General features: G+C 40.1%; 1 long non-coding RNA gene across 1 annotated transcript; it reads right to left on the reverse strand.

Moving 5' to 3' along the window:
• Nucleotides 1-2,386: 2,386 nt before the first annotated feature.
• LOC137162145 (uncharacterized) lies at nucleotides 2,387-23,247 on the reverse strand. The gene is made up of 4 exons (XR_010922298.1): nucleotides 23,229-23,247; nucleotides 11,331-11,404; nucleotides 11,174-11,242; nucleotides 2,387-2,565 (listed from the first exon to the last, which is right to left on the reverse strand). It is a non-coding gene; the product is annotated as an uncharacterized lncRNA (long non-coding RNA).
• Between the last annotated feature and the right edge of the window lie 1,088 nt (nucleotides 23,248-24,335).

The raw sequence follows: 24,335 nt of genomic DNA on the forward strand, positions 1-24,335 counted from the left end.
GGTAAGGTTTCAACAATGTGATATTCCCAGGTGCTGAATTGGTTAGGGGATGTTACTAATGGGTTTGACAAGGATGCCACATCCTGTCCGAGAGTACCAATTTTTCTGGCCAATACATTCTCATCAATAGCATTTAGCACACATAAACCTCCCAATACCAATACCTCCCAGCAAAGAGGCTAATACATCTTGTTTTACCTTAGATTCTTTCTTTTTAGGTACCACACACAGGGAACCCGAGCATCCCCTCCCATGATCAATGGAACAGTATATTGTAAACAATCAATCTGAACATTTGTTAATGTTAATTGCAAGGTCATTATAATCTTCTCCAACAAGTATAAAGGATTTAAACAGAAGCAATCTCTTAATACCTTGCTTCACTATTACAGGTCCCACATGGCTAATATAGGGCTTAGATATGACCATTACATGAATGGTTTCTTTAGTTCCATAAAAAGAAAAGAGAGTCCTGTAGCACTTTAAAGACTAACAAATTTAATTTCTGCAGGCATAAGCTTTCGTGGCCTGCAACCCACTTCGTCAGATGCAAGAAATAGAAATCAGATAGGGGGTATATATATACATCCAAGGGTAAGGGTGTTAGCAAAGTCCGTTCAGTTAGAGTAGATGAGGCCTATTCACAACCATTGATTAGAAGGTGAGAATGTGTGAACAGTGACAATTACTTCTTGTAATGAGATAACCATTCCAAGTCCCTATTCAGACCCAGTTTGATTGTGTCAAGTTTGCATTTGAGTTCCAGTTCTGCAGTTTCTCGCTGAAGTCTGTTTTCATTATAATAATCTTTACTATTGTTCTTTGTACCATTATAACATTTCAGATTTACAATGTCTGATTCAGAGGGGATATACACATTTACTCTCATAGTGCTTATTTTAAACTGCAATTCCATGTCAATTTATATGGTAAATATTCCCAGTTGCAACCAAGGTGGTATATTAGAACTCAGATATGCACACTTTAATGGATCCTTCACCCTCAGTACCTTTGAACAGCTTTCCAAAAAGTTGTTATCAAATTCCCACTGTCATGTGTTGTCAAACTTTATTTTACCACGCTGTACCGTTTCTTACTTTTATCAGCTACCTGGGAGCCATTACTTAATGGGAATGCCATCATTGAAGGATTGTCCACTTCGTCCCTCCAGATGAGGTATCCATATTCATTTTCCTCATATGCATATTGTCATGCTGGCTGGATCAGGGGGGCCCTTGAGGTGTATTCAGGAGCTCTGATTACTCTCTTCTACACCAGTCTAGCGTTGGGGGTGTCACGCTGGCTGGATTGGGGAGGGCATTTATTATATTATGTGACATCAGTATGTCAAAATCATAATAATTCATGTAAGATATGCCATGTCAGGTACTGTTAGAAAGTTTATAATGTGCTAAGCCATATGATAATACTTTTGTTCATGTGTTATATGTGTAATGGAAGTTATGGATATATTTGATATACCTGTATTTCAAATTGTGCTGTATGAGACACACCTTAGACAGGGTGGTGGCAGAACAACAGCCTGCTTAATGGCCCATTGAGACATCCACAGATGCAACTGGCCCAGGGGTAAAAGCCAGAGGTATACCTGATTTGTCACCAGGACTTGCTCATGTGACTCTGAACTCCACTTTGTTCCTATAAAATTCCACAAACAGCATGGGAAGGGCCAGGGGGTATATAAGGCAGAGGCCTGGGAATCCTTTTTGTTCTTCAGTCGGGATTCAGCTTCAGCTACCAACCTACCTCTGGATCAGCTCATCTACAACAGAACTGAAGTTGTGAAACAGAGGACTGAAACCCATCCAAGTACTGGATGTATACCAGAGGGACTATACAAGCCTGTAAACTCCATAATTCATCTAGAAACCTGAAGTATATGGACTTTCAAATCATTTGTATGTATTTGATTGCTTTAATCCTTTAACATGTCTCTTATTGCTTGTTCCTTTCTTTTTAAAATAAACCTTTAGTTTTAGTTACTAAAGGATTGGCTGGCAGCATGGTATTTTGGGTAAGATCCAAACTTATATTGATCTGGTACTGTGGCTAACCCTTTGGGGTCAGAGGGAACCTTTTTACTAAAGAGCATAGAGTTTAAATAATGGGTCTCTTTACTGGACCTAGTGACTGATTGGGAGCCAGAGACTGAAATGCTGTAAAGGGGGCTGTGTGCATTTGTGTACTGGCTTCTTGATAACTGGTTTGGGGAATCAGAAGCACGATTTGTGGCTGGTTGGGAAGTCTGGCTTCAGTGCCACCCACCAGTGCTGGGAGAATCTGCTCTCCTTTTACAGACTGCCCTGACCATGGCATTTTCAGGTGGCTGCCCTAGGCACGAAAGGGTCACACACATATTGCCACACCTCCTTTAATTTCAGGATTGGGCAACTCAAAACCCAGACCCAATACCACCTTTTTCCATCAGTTACTCTGAGTTTGGTTTACATCACAAAAATAATCTTCAGCCTCTTTAATCATTAGAGCGAGAATACCACTAATCCCCATAATCAAACGAAATATGAGCTGATGGGTGATTCTTTCCTGAAATGTAAACAAACATAGGAAAGGTTACAATTTTAACATTTCCTCAAGTCACAAAGCCCTTCCATTCCTTGAAATGGTTCCATTCCAGCCTGTTGAGATTCCTTTTGCCCTTCCCTCTTAATTCGACCTGGTAGACTGTCAAACTTGCCTTGCTGACAATGGTCATTGGACCCACCCACTTGGGATTCAGTCCATGTCTTTTGAATTGAATTTATAGAGAACTCTGTCTCCTATATTCAACTCCTTGACCTTCAATGATTCTCCAAGTCTTTTCTCCATGAACTTGGAGTTACTCTTAAGTTGCAGAGCAACTTGTCTCTCAGAACTGCTTATGTTATTCAGCAACTTATCCCTAAATTTGTCCATGGCAACTTTCAGTTGAAAGTTGTCAGGAGGGACCCCTCTTAGCCACCTTTGCTCTGGAATGACCATAGTCCTTTCTGTTAGCACCTTGTTTGGAGTAAATCCATGAGTGGCTATCGTAGTTCTAAGTACCATAAGCGCGAGGGGTAGCTTACTGTCCCAATCTTTTCCAGAATCTTTTATAATCTTTCTCAGTGCTGTTTTTATATAAGTTTAGGTTTAGCATGTTTGTGATGAGATTTAATTGTAACTGTTATTTTTAAATGAGAAATTTAGTATTTTATTGATGATTTTAAAAAAATATCAAAAAAATCTGATTTAAAAAAAAAATTCAATTTTTTTTAAATCATTGATTTTTATCCACCCTGCTTTCTCCACACCATTCATGATTTAATCAATCTCTATCATATTCCCTTTTAGTCATCTCTTTTCCAAGCTGAAAAGTCCCAGACCCTATCTACACTTTCCTCCGAGATTTGGCAGCAGTCGACCGGAGTTGCGCAAGCTACGCAAAAAACTTGCCTAACTCCCATCGACTTCTCTGCTCTCTTCTGCATGCCGTCTTCACTGCACTGCGCCGACGGGAACCATGCTACGCCACTTGCAAAGGTGGTTTTAGTAAGCCGATTTCTGGATCGACTGAGCAGGTCTTCACTGACCGCTCAGTCGATGCAGAGAAATCAATCTGACGGCAGTGACTTTGCCGCCATCAGTGTAGCTGTAGCCCCAGTCTTTTTAATCTCTCCTCATATGAAATCTGTTCCATAATGCCAATCATTCTTGTTGCCCTTCCCTGTATCTTTTCCAATTCTAATATATATTTTTGAGGTGGGGCAATGAGAATTACACATAGTATTCAAGATGTGGGCATATCACGGATTTATATATTGGCATTATGATATTTTCTGTCTTATTATCTATCTCTTTCCTAATGGTTACTAACATTCTGTTAGCTTTTTTGATGGCCACTACTCATTAAGCAGATGTTTTCAGATAACTATCCACGATGACTCCAAGATCTTTCTTAATCATCATTTTGTATGGATAGTTGTATAGATATGTTTTCTAATATGCATTACTTTGCATTTATCAACCTTGAATTTCATTTTATTTTAGTGCCCACTCACCATTGTATTGCCCAGTCACCCAATTTTGTGAGATCTCTTTGTGACTCCTCACAGTCAATTTTGGGCTTAACTATCTTGAGTAATTTTGAATCATCTGCAATTTTTGCCATCCTACGGTTTACCCCCTTTTCCAGATCATTTAAGAATATGTTAAACAGCACTGGTCCCACCACAGATCCCTGGGGGACACCACTATTTATCTCTCTCCATTCTGAAAACTGACCATTTATTCCTACCCTTTGTTTCCTATCTTTTAACCAGTTACTCATCCATCTTATCCTCTTATCCCACAGCTGCTTACTTTGCTTAAGAGCTTTTGGTGAAGGAATTTGTCTACATGTTTGTTGACCCCCTCAGAGAATTCTAATAGATTGGAGAGGCATGACTTCCTTTTATAATAGCCAAGGTGGTTCTTCCCCAACAAATTGTGTTCATTTGTGTGTCTGGTAATTCTGTTCTTTACTATACTTTCAACTAATTTGCCTGGAAATGAAGTTAGGTTTAGTGGCCTGTCATTGCCAGGATTGCCTCTGGAACCTTTTTTAAATTTAGCATCACATTAGCTATCTTCCAGTCATCTGGTACAGAAGCTGATTTAAATGATGTGTTACATACTGAAGTTAGTAATTCTGCAATTTCTTATTTTTCATATTTGAGTTCCTTCACATGCAAGGGAAGAATAAATCACTTCACCAAAAGAAGTGAAGTAACTTAGTTCTCCCTCAAAGCCAGGATAAAGCAGGGGATAAATCATGACTGAGTCACAATTAATTCTCTGGTCTGCTCTTGAAGCACTATAACTACATACCACATCTGAGACACATTGTGAGGTTACATACTCTAGGCTATAATGTCTGACCCACCACAGCCATTGGTGAGCAAATGTCAGCTGTATTAATCATTAGCCATTGATCCATTCCTCAACTGCAGCACTATAAGGTTAAAACAGAAAAGGGAGAATACAATATAAAGACAAGGTGTTGTGACCTATTTAATACTTTGTTACTGGAGCATCTTAAAGTAAATGATGTATCAAGCCATCTCTACTATAAAGCTACTTTAAAATAGAGGCAATCCATTTAAGGATTCTCCCAGTGGGTCAGGAATTACTATATGAAGATATATAATGCTGTATTTGTTGGAAGGATTGGTATATAATAAAGTTTGTCTTTAAAAATGCATTATCCCTTCAAGTCATGCATTTTTGTTTATCTTTGTTTTGGAGATTTGTTTTGTTGTTTTCTTATGTGATGTATTAGTTCTTCAGATATGACTAGAGCTGAAAAGCAATTTTTTAAATTAATAAATGTTGGTTCAAAAATTAGTCTGAAGGGTCAGTTGACTTCTAACTTGCCTAGTACATTGTGTGGAGAAATTCCATCTGGGGTAAGCGACAGGTACTAATACCTTTGATTGCAGTTACTGGGGAATGCTCAAAGTTGGGATAATCAACTTATTAGGCGTTAGGTTTACTGAATGGTAGAATGGGGACTTTAAGAAAAGGGAACTCAGAGAATTTACAGAGGAGTCTATTCCAGATTTAAGACAAAATGTCTAGGCCAAGAGCACTGAAGAAGTGCAGGGAAATGGTCAGGTGTCTGATATGCTTGCAAGGCAATATATGGAATGAAATGTAAGAAAGGAGAGAAGGACTGTCCCATGGTGCAGCACTAGTGGAATTTCATAATGTGTCTGGAGACAGTACATCCCTGACATCTTCCTGCTTGAAGAGACAGCAAAGGTAACATGAAGTAGAATCCTGGGACCAAGGGCCTGATTTAATTCCCATTAAATGCAGTGGGAGGAATAGCTCTCCTACTAAATATGGTATATTTCACACGGTCCCATGTAGTGTTATTTGTGCATGTAGCACAATGACAATAACTTCTCCCCATAAAGGAAGAGGATAAAAAAACTGGTGTCAAAATCAGAGCACTATGTGAAGTAGCAGAAACTCTTTTACTATATGAATCTCTTCCCTTCTAGAAATGCATTCAAGTGAATGTCAGAATTCCAGGATACCGTGTGAAGTAAGTGGCAGGGATAAAATTAAATATTATACACTTATCAAATAGGTTTAATAAAGTGGTTTTCATAGAGATTGTATTTCATTTTAAAGTTGTTCATTGAAGACTTCAAATATGTACAATACTGTGATGTTTCTTAGGGTGCCCAGGATTGTGAATCACCTTGCAACCCTCTGGCCTCAAGTGAGAGGGAGAATTACTTGTGCTTAACTGGGTGTCATCTCCCTGATATCTCCAGTAATCCACCCAAGCAATCTCCTCTGGGCTATGCCAGCCCTTCCTTTGTCTTGTAGGTTAACAATAGGTGCACCCCGTACCCGATCCCTTTTGAAGCATCCCCCTGTAGTATTCAGTCCCTTATCCACTGAATATTAGGTATGCTGTCCCCATGGTATATGCACCGGCTTGAATTATTCAATACAGAATCAGTTCCTTGTACAATACCACAACACTGAGTTATATTTATAGTGAAAATAATCATAAATTTATTGTAAGAGATTAAAATTGAAGAAACAATGAGTAAGGACTCACAGACTCATAGACTTTAAGGCCTAAAGGGACGATTATGATAATCTAGTCTGACCTCCTGTACATTGCAGGCCACAGAACCTCACCCACCCACTCCTGTAATAGACCCATAACCCCTGGCTTAGTTACTGAAGTCCTCAAATCATGATTTAAAGACTTGAAGATATAGAGAATCCACCATTAGTTACAGAGAATCCTGCCATTAAAGATACCATTAAGGATAATGGAAACTGAAGGGTTGCATATAAAATAAAATCATAGCATGATTCCTAGAGACTAAACTTAACTTTAACAGGCTGGCCAGCTGTCTAAAGAAGTTTATCTCACTCTTGGGATCCTGTTTTTATTAATGTAAACTTGATGTTCCTTATGTCCTTGGTGCAGGATGAAGGGTGTTTTTTTGCCTTCCCCATATATTCCCCAAAGTTAATTGTCCACCCCCAGAGACAGGATAAGCCCCCATGGTTCAGTCTCCAGTGTCTTGTATCCCTGTTGCCTTTGTATGTAAAAGTGGCTTCCATTGGATTGTCTTACAATGCTTAATTTACATGTGAACCAAGATAGACGAGGGAATAAACATCCTTTGTCCGTTCAGAACTTCTTTGTCAACTTTGCCTTGATTCAGACTTTAGCATCATATTTTCATTATACAGACATAACTTTTTCCACAGCATCTGTCCATATATTTCACAATGATATTAACGATCAGTGTGATCCTGGCTTTCATTTAAGATCACACATGATATTCTTTATGGATAAATACTATGAAAGCAGTGGGTTAAATGTAGTGAGTGTCATGCCAGTTAGGAGTTGCTGTTACAGAACAGCTGGCAACAACAGGTCTCTGTGTCACAATAAATAAATGCCAGATCAGATGGTTGGTGTCCACCCTGTCTAACCAGCCCCAGCACCATCACCAGCGATGCAATCGTTTTCCCCTTAGATACCTCACAAAATTAGCAGAATACACCCCTTTTAAAAAAACAGTGTGTTGCTTGCAATGGTAAAAAGTGCTACCAAGTTAAGTTTTGCTGAGTCACTGATTTTTATATTAGAACTACAAGCCTTATATTATAGGGCTAAAATGCAAATTTAAAGAAAACCATTACCATAAGGATTCTGTTATTATATACAATTAACATTCAGTCAAATTAACTTTATTGTAGACTGCTATAAAGGCTAAAAGTTCAGAACAGATGCTTAAAATTTGGTATTGAAATGAAGTGTGGTATCTATTCCAGCAGAATTTGAGAGTGACTGTAGAGGATGAGATGACTCAAGGAATTGGGAATTTGGATATAGAGCCTTTTGCCTCTCAGGTCATTGATTCAGATCAAGCCCTTGCCACACTTGTTAGCAATCTCCATAGAATCCAAAACTTGAATGGAAATGAAGACTAAGGCTTCGTCTACTGTAATGAGCAGGCATAACCAATGCCATGCCTCCCTCAGAGGCCAATGCCAAGGGACCAACACACCCCACCTGGTGGGCAGAACCAGGTGAATCATGACTCGCCTACCGGAAGCCCAGGGGGTGAAAGTATAAAAGCCAGGCCCTGCAGCTCAGTTAGGGGAGAGCCACTGGAGGAGGAGGATGTCTCTCGCCTGCTGTGGGAGCGGACCCCTGCTGTCCCTCTCTCAGATCTGATTTCTGACATATTGCAGCCAGTCATAGCTGGAGAGATGATGTTGCAATAGTAGAACAGCTGCTGCCTATGCCTATGCTGTCTATGTTCTCTAGCTAATTAGACTTTATTCTCCAAGGCTGTCACAGGTAAGTACACTGACATTTTTTAAATTTTTGAATAAAAATCATGGCTCTTCTTTACATTGCTTGAAAATTACACTGTGCAATTATTGCTAGCATATGAAGAAACAGGAACTTCTGTATGCCTAATAGCAAGATGTTTTTCAACTTGTGTAGACCTAAAACAGAATTTCTCCATGTTAAAATGAGGAAACCTAGCGGGAGAGATTAAAAAAGCATCTATTCAGTAAGGAATACCAGGACTCATCACCATCTGGCCAGATCCAATTATTATACAATCAAGGAATCTCCTGCTAGCAGCACGACAGAGAAAATTCTTAAGAGGGCCGCTCTTTACCATTTATAACTGCAGCAGGGAATAAGTGTGCTATACGACTGGCATTGTGTGCCAGATTCACAAATGCGTGCTTTAGATACATTTATTATGCCAGGGCGAGAGAGATACATCTGGGTAGATTAAAATACTTTAATAAAGAAAAACAGCAGATTTTCAAAGTTTGAGTAGGACACACATGAACTATACACAACATTTTATCCCCTTTAAATTGACCACAAGAGCTCCTAATGCCAACTTAATTGTAAACTGTTTCTTTCAAACAGGAGACGCTTCACTGTTTGTTTGTCCCCTCACAAGCTTTAGAAATGAAAAATGAGTTGTGGCATGCTGGCTCTTCAACCCCATCCATTCTAAATAAATTTCAGAAGCTCTTATTTTAATTCCATTCCATTAGTATCAGACAAGTTTTCAGAAGGAGCAGAATGACTGCAAAAATACAGTGATATGAAAATGTCTAGTTGTCATCATTTATCAGCATCTGGAGTGATAATTTTCGAACCATAGGAACAGTAGATCCACCTACTGACATTTTCAGTGGCAGCTTGAGTGTGGATGGATAAGGAGAAAAGAATGACTGTTGCTCTTTAAATTTCCAAAATATTTTCATAAACTCAAGCACACAGAACAAAAAACAGGAAGAAAGGCATAGGCCATCCCTATATTTGATTACACATATCTCAAAACAAAGGCTTATTGTGAAAGAGTCTCCTAAGAATAATTGTATTGGTACTACTATAACATTGTAATAAACGGAGTTGGATCAATTAATATTTTTTACATTAGGTGCCTCATTGGGATTCGTTTGATTGTGTCAAGCTGATGTTGTAATTTGCTTAATAGATTTTGCTCATTATGGTGTCAAGTTAAAAGCTTTCAAAATTATAATCCTTTCCCATTTGAAAATACAGTGCCTTGCACCTAACAGCAATCTTTCTAGCTATCATTCCTTCCCTCTCCAGACAGACATCATCTCTGCTATAAAAGGCTGCTAGTAGAATAATTCTGTTTCCCTCCCACTCATATAGACACCACATATAGCAACAATGTTTTTGTCATATGTTAACTGAATATGCAACAGCCAAAATTGCTTCAAATTGCCACCTCCACACTTTAACTGTTTCTCAAGGATGCAAATTAAGGTCAAACAGATGAAATCCAGATGACTCAAAAGGAAATTGGAGCTAGACATATGACAGATGATTGCATTTTCAATCCTCATCAGATTTTCTATAATTATCAATTCTAGGAAAAGAGCCTGTTACAATTACTGTGGTAGAATTTGATTTATATTACCTGCTAATATATACAATTCAAAGGCTAAAAGTTAAAAAAAATACCTACGTTACCTAGGTCTCATAGACTTTAAGGTCAAAAGGGACCATTATGATCATCTAGTCTGACTTCCTGCACAGCGCAGGCCACAGAACCTCACCCATCCCCTCCTGTAATAGACTCCTAACCTATGACTGAGTTATTGAAGTCCTCAAATCATGGCTTAAAGACTTCAGGATACAGAGAATCCACCAACAAGTGACCCATGTCCCATGTTACAGAGGAAGGTCCCTACGTCTAATTGAAAATCAGTGGAATTTAGCTGGTTTGAAAATTTTGCCCAAAGTCTTTATTAGTGATCAATTTCCTCATAGCTTAGGTCCTAAATCCTTGTGTGGTCACCCATGTATCCACGCTTAGCAGTTATAGACTGCTCTTGGTGCCTGGGTTCTACTATCGAAAGATCTGGGCAGATTGTTTTGCTCAAGATTTCTAAGTTGAGGAAATTTCTTCCAAAAAGTGGTTCACTGCAGTCAGTTTGGAGACTAGTGAAAGTTATTTCAGTTAGCCTTTATTACTATTATACTTCTTTCTTCTTTCCCTCTTGCTTTTATGTCTACTACACATCTGCTATAGGGTTTGACCTGCATTGTATTGCCTGGTTGGTGCTATTTCTTGCAATAGTTGCCTGGCTTGTGAAATATGTGGTGAGCTATTATGGGGGCGAGCAATAGCAGGTTTGGGAACGGAATTGGACTCTGTGTCCTGCTAGTCTGCATTGGTCTAGGTAAGAGAAATGGTGTGGTGGGTAACTCATTCTCTCTGAGAAGGATTGCCATGCCTCCTGTGGGCCTATTTATGTTTCTTCAAACCAATCTAAACATCCTGAGAGGTTCAGCATTGGTTCAATAATCTGGACTGCTGTTTGGGCCAGGGTTTTTTTTTTTTTTTCTTCTCTGAACTGGTTCTGCCATCTCTGTGGGCCAGTCCCGAAACTAACGATTAAAATGAATCCCAATAATATCATTTGCTCACATTATGTTTATTTGAAATTACAAAATATGGACAAGAAAATGAAAATACTTATCACTGCCTTATCCTTCCTTTGACCAGGCAATCCTAACTTTGCTTCCCTCTACAAGTGCATTAGGATCTTAAAGAAGAATTTTAAAAAAAATACTTACATCCTTCTCCTGCTAGGGTTGCATCTTCAGCCTTCCACCCTTTACTCACAGACTCTTTCTGCCCTTCACCTGGAGAATGTGCATATACCCAGACATGGGATAAATAGAAGCAAGTTGCTGTCTCTCTGATACAGACTCACACTGCTGTTGCACTTACATAAATGCCAAATGAGTGTCACTTCTGCTGTCTCCAGACATCAGAGAAGAAGATGAGTGGGGTCTGGGTAAAATCTAGATGGGGTGAGAAAAGAAAAGGATGGCATATGTCAAATAAGAAAAGGAGGGCAAAGACTTCAACATGGTTCAGATGAGTAATGAAATTCTTTGGCATTTCCCTAAATTTTTTGAGATTCATGTGAGGGAGAAAACAAAGAATCAAAGCCTTGACTGTTGGTTGGGAAAGGACTGCAAATACCAGAGCTCAGTGTCAAAGCTCTCAGAGATTGCAGAGACTATCAGCTCAACAATCAATACATGTCTCGTTCTTCAGCAGCAGGAAAAAAGAGAAAAAAATCCACTCTTATACAGCGTCTTAACACACATACAATTTCAGAAAATGCTCTTCCTCAAAAACAGAAAATTGCACTGAGTGAAATTATTTTTCATTTCACATTCCTTCTGTTAGCACAGTGAGTCTGACAGACAGCAGTAGCATGTGTGGACTAAACACACACATGCTAAATGGTTCTCCAGAATCTGTCCCGTTTCATGCCACTGAGTAAATCAAGAAGTAAAGCACACAGGTGAAATGTAGCTTAATACTTCAATATTTTCTCTCTTCTTTTGGAATTGTAACGTATCCATATGCCAAAGATATGGCAAATTGAGTGGCAAAAAAATTCAGAGTTGAGGTTGTCCTTCAAATAATTGGAAATCATGACAAAAGTGCTTTCACACTCAACAGGTCACATAGCTCAAGTAATTATTAATTAGAGATAGTCAATTATAAAATATTCATATATTTTTCCATTTTTCAACATTTCAGTATATTTGTGAGTTCTCCTCCTAACTGCATTAACTAGGTGCATAAAAATAACTTCCCTCTCTCCGGTTCGTAATATTAAGAATGTAAGCTTTTGAAGGCGGGGATTTTGCCTTCTTGTGTTTCTGGAAAGCATCTAGACATTAAAAACAATGAGAGTCCTGTAGCACCTTAAAGACTAACAAATTTCTGTGGGCATAAGCTTTCGTGGGCTGCGACCCATTTTGTCAGATGCAGAAGTGGGTTGCAGCCCACGAAAGCTTATGCTCGCAGAAATTTGTTAGTCATTAAGGTGCTACAGGACTCTTGCTGTTTTTGCTGTATGCAGACTAACATGGTTACCCTTCTGGAACTTTTCACCCAGACATTGTGTACTGTATCAGAAACAAGTACCTAGGAAATTTTTTAAAAAGGAGGGGCCCTCAGTGGCTGTAGCTAATTACAACAATGCATTCTACTTTACTGGAGGTACAATCAAGAAAAGGGGACTGTTCATTCTATGAAAAAAAAAAGTGTTCAGAACCCTTTTCCCCACTGTAGAATTGATATGTCCCATGTGTTTGGGTGCACAATAGATCTTTTGGTGCCCTCTGAAAAGGACCCTGCAGATCTGCCACACACCCTTAGTGATGACCCTGGGTGGAAGTCCTGATGAACCAAACAGCAACCTAAGTTTTGGGGGTTAATTCCCAGGCAGGGTTCACAGTCAGTTCAGGAAGGTGGGAGCTAGTGAAGTGCTGCTGAACCTGTGTGAGTTCGGTGCCTTAGAGTGGAGTAAAATTACTCCCAGAGGAGAGGGAAATGTAGTTGTGTTGACCTGACTTGACCAGAAGGAAGATGTCAGGAAGCAGAGGAACTAACATATATAGTTTGTATGTTGCAGGGGTTTTAAGTTTACATAGAATGTAACATAGTAATTCCAGAGCTTAGTTTCCAAGTATGCAACCTTTATAACAAACTTCAGCTAAATTACTTTTCAATTTTTAAGTTTAAGCAAAATGTTTTGGGAAGTTTAGTCAAAGTGGACTTTTCTGCTGTCCCTTTTGCACCTGCATGACACACTTGCACATGGCGTCTGGGGAGTATTTTAGACTGAAATACGTTTCTTAAAATTGACACATTATAAAAAATAGTTTGTTAGTCACAGGGAAGTTTAACTCCACACATTATCTCAGTTCTACAAAGCTTTCATGTTCCCCATAGATGCCGTAGTCTCTGGTTGATGAGACAGTATTGCAGACTAATTACGCCTTGAAAATATTTATGTAATTTACTTAGAGGCAAAATCTGGAAAGATGATACAAAAGATAAATTCATGGCTGGCATATTTGAAACTCTGTGTAATCTCCACCATCTCTTAAATCGTTGGATAAGATTATTCAGCAATAAGAAATGCTCTAACAGCTGGAAGCTCTCTAAAAATACTGCATTTTCTTTGAGTGAACTGTCAAAGTTGTAGAATTAATAATAAGACATGTGAAATATATTTCTTTTAAGTCCTTGGCCAATTTAATAAACATCTGACACCAGTACTATTACTGGGTTTATTTTGTTTTACATTTGAGCTATTCTGAAGGAAGGCCTGTCTCTGACTTTTCAGTTCATTGCAGTTCTTCACATTAATCACATGCAACTGACAGAAGGAGCTAAAAACATTGCCTTTGCTTATTGAAGTTTGTTGTTTCCTAGACTCAATTGTTAGATTAACAAACCTCAGCATTTTGAAATTTATATGCTATAGTTTATGGAATGTGAATCCTAACTGAATCCAAAATATCCTTGTTTGACTGCTTCTGGTTAGATTGTTGTTTATCTTCCCAATTGCCATCTGTCATATTCTTGAGTCATAACATTTGGATCCATATTTGATTCCAAACTCTCTGACCCTTCATGGCTATTTGGATTCAGAGTCTTGCTCATGTTCCTATGCAGTTCCACATGCATAATGTGCTCAAAAAATAATATTATGCCTGAAAAAGGGTTAAGATTTTCAAACGAGCCTAACAGAATCAAGTGCTCAAATCCTATTCAGTGAGATATGGGGTATCTAAATCACAGAGTCCTTTGAAAATCCCAAAATCAGGAAGCATAATGCACAAACAAAAAGTGTTACAGTAAGACCTTAGGCAAATATACCCTTCCCACATCTGGACATGATGATTACTTCCTCCAGCATTTTCATCATCCCTTTACCATGTGTTGCCGGTGCTGTGTTGGTCCAAGGATATTACCTCACCCATCTTGTCTCTCTAAATTCCTTTACCAATTCATTCTTATATATTTGCAGTCTCATTTCTCTATTGAACTGTTGTTTATCCAGACTAAAGGATGGGCTCCAGTCAGATACAAGAAAATAATTCCATGAAGGGGTTGTGTTGATTTTGTGTTGTTGTGTCAATTCTGGTTGAGGATAGCCTGTGAACTTCACGGTGGCATTCTTTATTGGTTTAATGGCTAATGAGAGACAGTCCCTAGAACAAATGATGAGAATGAAACAAAAATACATAGAAATTGCTTTGAGGATAGTGGAAGAACTGTAAAATCTTTATTTAGTTTACAAATATAAGCCTTAACTCAGAAAGCTAATTAAGCATGTGCCTATCCTTAAGCATGTGTGGAATTCAATGCAAGTGTCATCTATAAGACTACTCCCAAGCTAGGAATATGCCTAAATCACTTGCTGTATTCCATGAAGTGCACCTGTGCTCTGCCTGGAATTGGCCAGCATTGATGCTCATAGTTTGTAAATCTGGTGGCCTGAAGACTTTCTAAGAGAACAGCTCTCTATTGTCACCAGTTGGTGAAATGGGAGAAGAGCGGCCCAGAGCTGCTTAAAGACTCCAGATGGGCATGGGCTCCTTTGGGAAGCTCTGTTGGAGAGCAAAGGGAATTGACTGAATGAGCCAGGCCTCATTTGCATTTTAGTGATGTGACATCTGGGGGCATTTGGGTTAAAAGACAGTTGCATTTTGAGTTTTGGGGCAATAGCATTTTTTGTTGAGAAATACAAGGATAAGACATCACCACTGAATGTGTCTGGGGTCACCCTGACTGAAACTGGCCCCGTTGACAGCTTTAGGCAACGGATGGTGCGGAACAGTGGGGCTGAAGCAGAGTCAAAGCAGATTGGGCAGAAGCCTCAGAGAAAGCAGAAGCCTACCTACATGATTCTGGTGCAGGCCTCACTACCCAGCAATTAAAGATGAAATCACACCAGCTGGGTTAAGTAGTAGAGCCTGCATCAGCACTGGCCAGCCAGAATCCTTGGACTTCTCCAACCCAGGTTAGCTAATCATGAGTTGGGAACTGGGGAGGAGGGAAATGGCCAGAATGCACCACCCAGGGGTGGCAGCCATGATGATGTAGCCTCCGTCTGCTCTTCTGTATTTCCAAGTCTTTTTCTTTAGGGACCCCAAAAAGGGAGTGATGTGTGGAATAGCCTATCCCATCATTATTTTGTCCAGCAATTACGCCTAATATCCAGTTTGGATATTCTTCTGGGCCCACATTTTCTTGTTTACAAGGCATGATCTTAACAGAGTCCTTGAGTTATATCAGCAGGTCTTTTTGTTTCCTTTTTGTAACTTTTCTCATCATCATTTGTTATTAGAGGTTATTGTGACATTTTATGAATTTCCACATACTTTTTACAGTTGAGTTCACAATTAGTGTAGATTTGTGGGTCCAGACATCACAGCAGGTACCCCTAAAGGGCGATTCTTCCCCCTTCACAAGCACTGTGTTGAGAGGTTTAAAACAAAAGAAAGTCTATTTTGTGGGGAAGGAGGAGGGGCAACAGAATAAACTTAGGAAAATTAATAAATCAACAAATTAATAAATCAAATAATTCTATGAGGTAAGACTCCCACTTGCTAGAGGGTCTCAGTCATCCTGATCATGAAAGATATTATGACTAGACTGGCCCAGAGAGAGGTACTCAGATGACCACCCCACCAGCTCCAGCTGAAGCCCAGACACCACCTAAAATGAAACAGGATTGGAATTTTACAGCAGGGCAGCAACCAACAACACCTCCAGCCCATCACAACAAACTCCTTCTCTTTTCCCCCAAAAGGACAGTTATTACCATCTCTGATACCATCTAAGAGATTGTCAAACCAGCGGGATTTCCTTCTAAAAACTCTTTCCAGCTAAAGCGAAAGGGAACAAGAGATGTTGTTAAAATGAAAGCATTATTTAATTCTTTACATTTCAAATGTTTAACTGTTTTTTCCTTCTTCTTCTAATGTTTAATAAAAGGTTAAAAGAATGGGACATTTAATGATGTCATGGTACTAAGCAGGCAGAGGTCTCTGTACACCAAACTCTGGACCTTGTTTAACATGGTTTAATGTTGAACAGTGACTTGGTTATATTAATACCTTGGACTGGTTTATTCCATCTAAATTAATACAACACATCCAGGGTGCTAGATATAGTTCCCTAGATTTCTGGGTGGGGGTTTGAGCCAGTGTTACTTAAGATTTTAAGAAAAATCCTAGAAAATTGAACCCAGTTCTTTTTGCGGGTTCCAATATCTAGCAGAAGGATTACACTTAAATACCTTAAGATAGCATCAGCATATATGTAAGTTGCAGAAGCAGCAAGATGAAGACATTGCTTCATCAAGGGAGATACATGACAATGTCATTTGAGGGTCTCTTCGGCCTGCATCTACACAGCATGAGAGGGAGGACTGAGTCAGCTGTGTGATCTCTTAAATTTTAAATTAAAACTAATAACAGCTCATTAAATGGACAAACATTTTGTAAAAATTTCCACCTTTGTGCATTTTTTGTCTTGCTCAAAATTTGAAATGTCAACAAAACAACTGAAACTTTGAATTTTGGCCAACTCTATTGCTAATCTGTCATATCTACTTGAAAAAAACAACTGCTTGGATTGAATCATGCAGAAGTAAATCTAACAGTCTAACCATTCCGATCTCAATTTCTCTGTTTTTTGGGGTTTATACTTTAAAATGCCCTAGGCATGGGCACCGGGTAATGTAGGCAGGGGAAGGTTCAGCCTTCCCAAAGAGCCAGGTGTGGCCCCGTCCCCTCCTGCTGCCTCTGTAGCAGAAGCTTCCCAGGTGCTTCTGGGGCAGCCTGGGTGCCACTTCGGAGCGGCTGGGGCCGGCCGCCACACTGGGGCCACCGGGGTCGAGTGTGGCCACAGCTCTGGGGCCACCAGCAGGCAACGGGGCCACTGCACTGGGGCAGCTGGGGCTGCACTGGGGCCACTGCTTTGGGGCAGCTAGGGTTGCCACCCCAGGGCCGCCAGAAGATGCTGGGATTGGTTGTGGCCCCAGCTCCAGGGTGGCTCAGGCCACCAGCAGGCCCTGGGGCCACACGTGACTGCCTCTCCGGGGCAGCTGGGGCCACATACAGCTCAGACCACCTGTCTGGTGCTGGGGCTGCTTGCCGGGACTCTCAGGCAGCTGGAGGTGCCGGCCGGGGTGGCCCTGTTGGGACTCAGGGCTGCCCGGGTCTGAGGTAGGTGGGGCGGGGCTCCACCAGCTCCAGGGGAGCTCCATGGTGGCGAAGGAGGGGGGAAGGGGGGGCCTCAAGTGGAAGAGGAGGAGCCATAGGCTAGCCTCCCCTAAGGCGCCCATGAACCTAGGTAGCTAACAGTTTTCTAAACCTATATTTTGTTATCATTCACTGTAAAGACAGTGTAGAAAAAATTGTATCGTAGAAAAACAATAATAGAAAAAAATCCCTGGAATATCTCATTTAAACTTATTAATATTCTTCTAATATTGGAAAGGGTTTGTAGCCAGGTAGAGAGTTTACTACACAGCTTAAAAATCCTATGTAGTCTGTGGATCCTCAGGAAAATCAGCTCCATACTTGTGAATATTGGTCAATACAGGCATCCCATCTGTGCCCCAGCAGCATGGCTCACCTGGCTGGTTACCTGTGCTATAAAGAGGCTGCTGTGTTCTAATGGGATACATTATTGTTGATGTAAAAGGCAGCATCAAACCCAGAGCTTTTTAGATGCCAGGTTGAATTTTCAGAGTTTGTAATTAAAAAACAAATAAAAATCAAACTTGATCAGGAAGTTATTTACAGATAATAAATATGGGGAGGAGGTTTTCAAAGGCACACAGGGTAGGAGGCAGGCCCTATTAAATCCATTGTGTCTTTGGAGATCTCCCCTACTGAACCTAAACTGATCCTATTTTTCAATTAAAAAAAGAAAAACCACTTTTGTGGCAATGTTTTTTACTCAGACCAAAGATAAACACACACTTTTTTAAAGTTCTGGAGTATCTACTTCCAGCTTCTGCCTCAGCAGCAACACATGTATATTTCTCAGTGTGGAGGCTTTTTTCTAGGAACTTATTTATCATGAAGCACACAACGTGTGTTGCTAACATTCATTTTGAGCAAAATAGTAGCTTTGATAGGGTCTATACTCATTCAACTTTTCTCTGCACTCCAAAGACTGCTCATCATGCTCAGCACTTCTACCACTGCATTACTGGTTGCTGGTAAACACAGAGCAAGTTCTTCTTGGTGCAGCAATGCATGTTAAAGATTTTGACATTAATAATTATTTACATGAAAATGGCACTTTCAGTTCATAGAATCATAAAAGATTAGGATTGGAAGGGACCTCAGGAGGTCATCTAGTCCAACCCCCTGCTCATAGCAGGACCAACCCCAATTAAATTATCCCAGCCAGGGCTCTGTCAAGCCGCACCTTAAAAACCTCTAAGGATGGATATTCCACCACCTCCCTAAGTAACCCATTCCAGTGCTTCACTACCCTTCTAGTAAAATGTTTTACCTAATATCCAACCTAGATCTCCCCCACTGCAACTTGAGACCATTGCTCCTTGTTCTGTCATCTACTACCACTGAAAACAGCCCAATTCCATCCTCTCTGGAACCTCCTTTCAGACAGTTAAAGGCTGCTATCAAATCACCCCTCATTCTCATCTTCTGCAGACTAAACAAGTCTAGTTCCCTCAGCCTCCCCTCATAAGTCATGCACTCCAGCACCCTAATCATTTTTGTTGCCCTTCGCTGGACTCTTTCCAATTTGTCCACATCCTTTCTGTAGTGGGGTGCCCAAAAGTGGACACAGTACTCCAAATGAGGCCTCATCAGTGCCAAATAGAGGGGAATAATCATTTCCTTCCATCTGTTGGCAATGCTCCTACTAATGCAGCCCAATAGGCCATTAGACTTCTTGGTAACAAGGGCACACTGTTGACTCATATCCAGCTTCTTGTCTGCTGTAACCCCCAGGTCCTTTTCTGTTGAAATTATGCCTAGCCAGTCGGTCCCCAGTCTGTAGAAGTGCATGGGATTCTTCCTTGCTAAATGCAGAGTCCTGCACTTGTCCTTGTTGAACCTCATCAGATTTCTTTTGGCACAATCCTCTAATTTGTCTAGGTCACTCTGTATCCTATCCCTACCTTCCAGGATATCTACCACTCCCCCCAGCTTAGTGTCATCTGCAAACTTGCTGAGGGTGCAATCTACCCCGTCCTCCAGATCATTAATGAAGATGTAGAACAAAAGCGGCCCCAGCACCGACCCCTGGGGCACTCCGCTTGTTACCGGCTTCCATCTTGACATCGAGCCATTGATCACTACCCATTGAGTCTGATGATCTAGCCAGTTTTCTATCCATCTTATAGTCCATTTATCCAACCCATACTTCTTTAGCTTGCTGATAAGAATACTGTGCGAGACCTTATCAAAACCTTTGCTAAAATCAAGATATATCATGTCCACCGCTTTTCCCACATCCACCGAATCAGTCATCTCATCATAGAAGGCAATCAGGTTGGTCAGGCATGAATCCAAGTTGACTGTTCCTGATCACCTTCCTTCTTCCAAGTGCCTCAAAATGGATTCCTTGAGGACCTGCTCCATGATTTTTCCGGGGACCGAGGTGAGGCTGACTGGTCTGTAGTTCCCTGGATCCTCCTCCTTCCCTTTTTTGAAGATGGGCACTATATTTGCCTTTTTCCAATTATCTGGGATCTCCCCCAATCGCCACACGTTTTCAAAGATAATGGCCAATGGCTCTGAAATCATATCAGCCAACTCCCTCAGCACCCTCATGCATTGCATCCAGACCCATGGACTTGTGCATGTCCAGCCTTTCTAAATAGTCATGAACCTGTTCTTTCAGCACTGAGAGCTGCTCATATCTTCCCCATTCTGTGCTGCCCAGTGCAGTAATCTGAGAGCTGACCTTGTCTATGAAGACAGGCAAAAAAAGCATTGAGTACTTCAGCTTTCTCCACATCCTCTGTCATGAGGTTGCCTCCCCCATTTTGTAAGGGGCCCACATTCTCCCTGACCTTCTTCTTGTTACTAAGATACCTGTAGAAACCCTTCTTGTTACCCTTCACATCCCTTGCTAGCTGCAACTCCAATTGCAACTCCACATAAAGTGTTCCAATTGGTCCAATAAAAGATATTACTTCACATACCTTGTCTTTCATGATAAAACTGGGGCATAGTGACTTTTCACTGTCATTTTTAGAGCTGAACCTCACTTTGAACACTATTAGAAAACTAAAGGTAGGCTCCAACAAAAAGCTTTGGTGTTTCTGATAAAAACAGAGCTTGGAACCAAACCATCCCTAATATTGCAAAATATAAACCTGGCCATCTTGGCCTACCTCTGTATCACAGAGATATGATGAGATCTGAGGCTGGGACTTAATGAAGCCCCCACTCAAAAGGAAGGACAATTACCTGCTAGACAAAAACTTTGGCTGTTGTACTTAGTTCTTTTATTGCTTTATAACAAAGCACCCAGTAGGAGTTCTACCTCCAAACAGGTTTGGAGAAAGTCTTGTCTTGTAGACAAAAAAAAAAAAAAATGGTTTTCAGTTAATTGAAAACAGGGGAATTCTGGAATTTTCTGGTGCATTAGCAGAGACTACATAGGATCATATCTGTTTTCTGTTTCACTGAGGGATATATCAATTGAGATTACGGAGATTAGATTGGTACCTATAATGCATTTACAACAAAGATGAAATTATGATTTTCCCTCACATAATATTGCTCTCTGTTAGTCCAAGAAAACTACAAATATTAGTAATTAAAGTCTGCTTGGTGACATATATGTTATTTAAGTAGAAGGATGAATTTAATGCTGCCACTGAGTTAGTGAGAGTTCCCCAAATGATAAATATACATCTCAAACTTAAGCTTTACAGTGCTGAGGTGTTCCTGGCACAATCTGCTCATCACAGGAAGAAAGAGAATTATCAGAGTGATATAAATAGGACCTGAATGGAAGGGAAGGGACCTGAATCAGTGCAGTTTTCTTTGTTACAAAATGAAAAAAATCACCTAATAAATATGACATTTTTATGTAATAAAATATGAAGAGAACACTAATGGGGCAATTCTTGATCCTTAACTAGGGTAAGTAGTATGTGTTCACATAAAGCATTCATAAGAATGGCCGTGCTGGTCAGACCAATGGTCCATCTACCCAGTGTCCTGTCTTCTGACAGTGGCCAATGCCAGGTGCTTCAGAGGGAATGAACAGAACAGGTAATCATCAAGTGATCTATCCCGTCGCCCATTCCCAGCTTCTGGCAAACAGCAATCCCTGGCCATCCTGGCTAATAGCCATTGATGGACCTATCTTCCATGAACTTATCTAGTTTCTTTCTAAACCCCATTATAGTCTTGGCCTTCACAACAGCCTCCATCAAGGAGCTCCATAGGTTGACTATGCATTGTGTAAAGAAATACAGTCACCCAATTTTGTGAAATCCCTTTGTAACTCTTCACAGTCTGCTTTGAACATAACTATCTTGAGTTGCTTTTTATCATCTGCAATGTTGCCACCACACTGTTTACCCCTTTTTCCAGATCACTTATTAATATGTTGAACAGTACCGGTCCCGGTACAGACTCCTGGGGAACACCACTACTTATCTCTCTTCATTCTGAAAATTGACAATTTATTTCTACCCTTTGTTTCCTATCTTTTAACCAATTACTGATCCAGGACATTTACTTTACTTAAGAGCCTTTGGTGAGGGACTTTGTCAAAGGCTTTCTGAAAATCTAAGTACACTATGTCCACTGGTTCACCCTTGTCCACTTGCTTGTTGACCTCCTCAAAGAATTCTAGTAGATTGGTGAGGTATGATTTCCCTTTACAAAAGCCATGTTAACTCTTCCCCAACAAATCGTGTTCATTTATATGTCTGATAATTCTGTTCTTTACTATAGTTTCAAGCAATTTGGTTGTTACTGAAGTTAGGCTTACCAGATTGTAATTGCCAGGATCACCTCTGAAATATTTTTTAAAGAGTTGGCATCACATTAGCTATCCTCCAGTTATCTGGTACAGAAACTGATTTAAATGGTAGGTTACATAACCACAGTTAGTTGGAGGGATTGTATGATGGTACAGCCTAATTTGGCAATAACTGATCTTTAACTATTAGTGGTAAATATGCCCAATGGCCTGTGAAGGGATGTTAGATGGGGTGGGTTCTGAGTTAGTACAGAGAATTCTTTTCAGATGTTTGGCTGGTGAGTCTTGTCCACATGCTCAGGATTTAGTTGATGGCCATCTTTTGGAATAGGGGAAGGAACGTTCCCCCAGGCCAGATTGGCATAGGCTTTAGGGGTTTTTCACCTTCCTCTGCATCATGGGGCATAGGTCACTTGCTGGTGGGTTCTCTGTACCTTGAAATCTTTAAATCATTATTTGAGGACTTCAGTAACTCAGTCATAGGTTAAGGGTATATTACAGGAGTAGATGAGTGAGGTTCTGTGGCCTGCGTTGTGCAGGAGGTCAGACTAGATTATCATAATGGTCCCTTCTGACCTTACCTTAGAGTCTATAGTAGTTCTGTAATTTCACATTTTAGTTCCTTCAGAACTCTTGGTTCGATTGAAGTTGTACACACATACTTCTGCCACGTCATTCCATAGCCATGTCTTTCCCCCAGAGCCACCTTTAAAGTAGGGTTTCTCCATAGTAGGGATTGCTCTGCAGAAAAAGTAATGCAGCCCTCAGCTGTATTTCATTTCTTCTTTGATTTATGAGTCTGGTTACTCTTACCCTGACTGGAGACTGCCAGGTCCTTCCCTCTCATGTAGGGCCTGATCCAGAGTTAGTGGGAGTCTTTTCACTGACTTCTTCAATGGTCTCTGTACTAGCCCCATAGACCGTTGGGCCCACAGACAGCACTCTGCAAAGTCCAGGGTATACTGGAGTAAGCAGATCCATCTAGGGCCTTCCCTAGATGAAAACAGAATACAAGGGGCTTTGTAATGCACATTGTGTTCGTATAATACATTTCTTTGTTAGTGTGTGCTTTAAACTGTACTTCATTAGAACTCATATTACTTAACCTATAAGAGACCATTAGCAACCAGGATGTCTATGACCTTTAGGAAAATAGCACAATAACTGTTACTTCTGAGAGCACACAGTCACTTTATGAACATAATCTTAAGGGAATAAAATAAAACAGATTTCTTACTTTGTTGTAACAGGGCAACAAACACTGATTAACACATTTTGTTCACATGAAAGATTCACTTGTACTGCAAAACTTATGTTATGATGTGGCATAATTCATCTTACACATACCAGCACCATCTAATTACTGCAATGCCACAAGAAATGTTAAAGACATACGTACTCTGTCAATTTCACCAACATTTCATTATGGAGGGAAGAAAAGCTCTGACAATGTCAAAACATCCTTCTTCTACATTTTTGGAACTAAATGTTTTGATTTTTCCTTTTGAAACATCTGTTTTACAAAAAAAATTATTTTGTATAAAATATATAATAAAACAAAAGTGGAAATTGCAACAAAATTTTTCAATTTTTGTCAAAACTAAACATTTAAATGGATGCAAAACAAGACAATGTTCAGAATTTTCTTTCATTGAGAATTTCAAATTTTTTGGATTTTGTTCCTAATCACAACAAAAAGAAGTTTCAAAATCTCAGCATCAGAATGAAATTTCCATTTTCTGCACCATTCTACCTAGAAGTAACATAGTAGGTTACTGTCAGGTGTAGCAAGACCAACAGAAAATAACTCTTACAATAACTTCTGCAAGGTGCCCTGCTTTTTAATAAACCTCTCAGTGATGGTTGGTACTCTTTGCCACCTTTGATTAAATGCCTTTGATGTCATTCTGTGCAGCACAG

The sequence above is a fragment of the Emydura macquarii genome, unplaced genomic scaffold (assembly GCF_026122565.2).
Source record: "Emydura macquarii macquarii isolate MOO-44397 ecotype Brisbane River unplaced genomic scaffold, CSIRO-AGI_Emac_v2 contig_2422, whole genome shotgun sequence".
Taxonomy (NCBI): domain Eukaryota; kingdom Metazoa; phylum Chordata; order Testudines; family Chelidae; genus Emydura; species Emydura macquarii.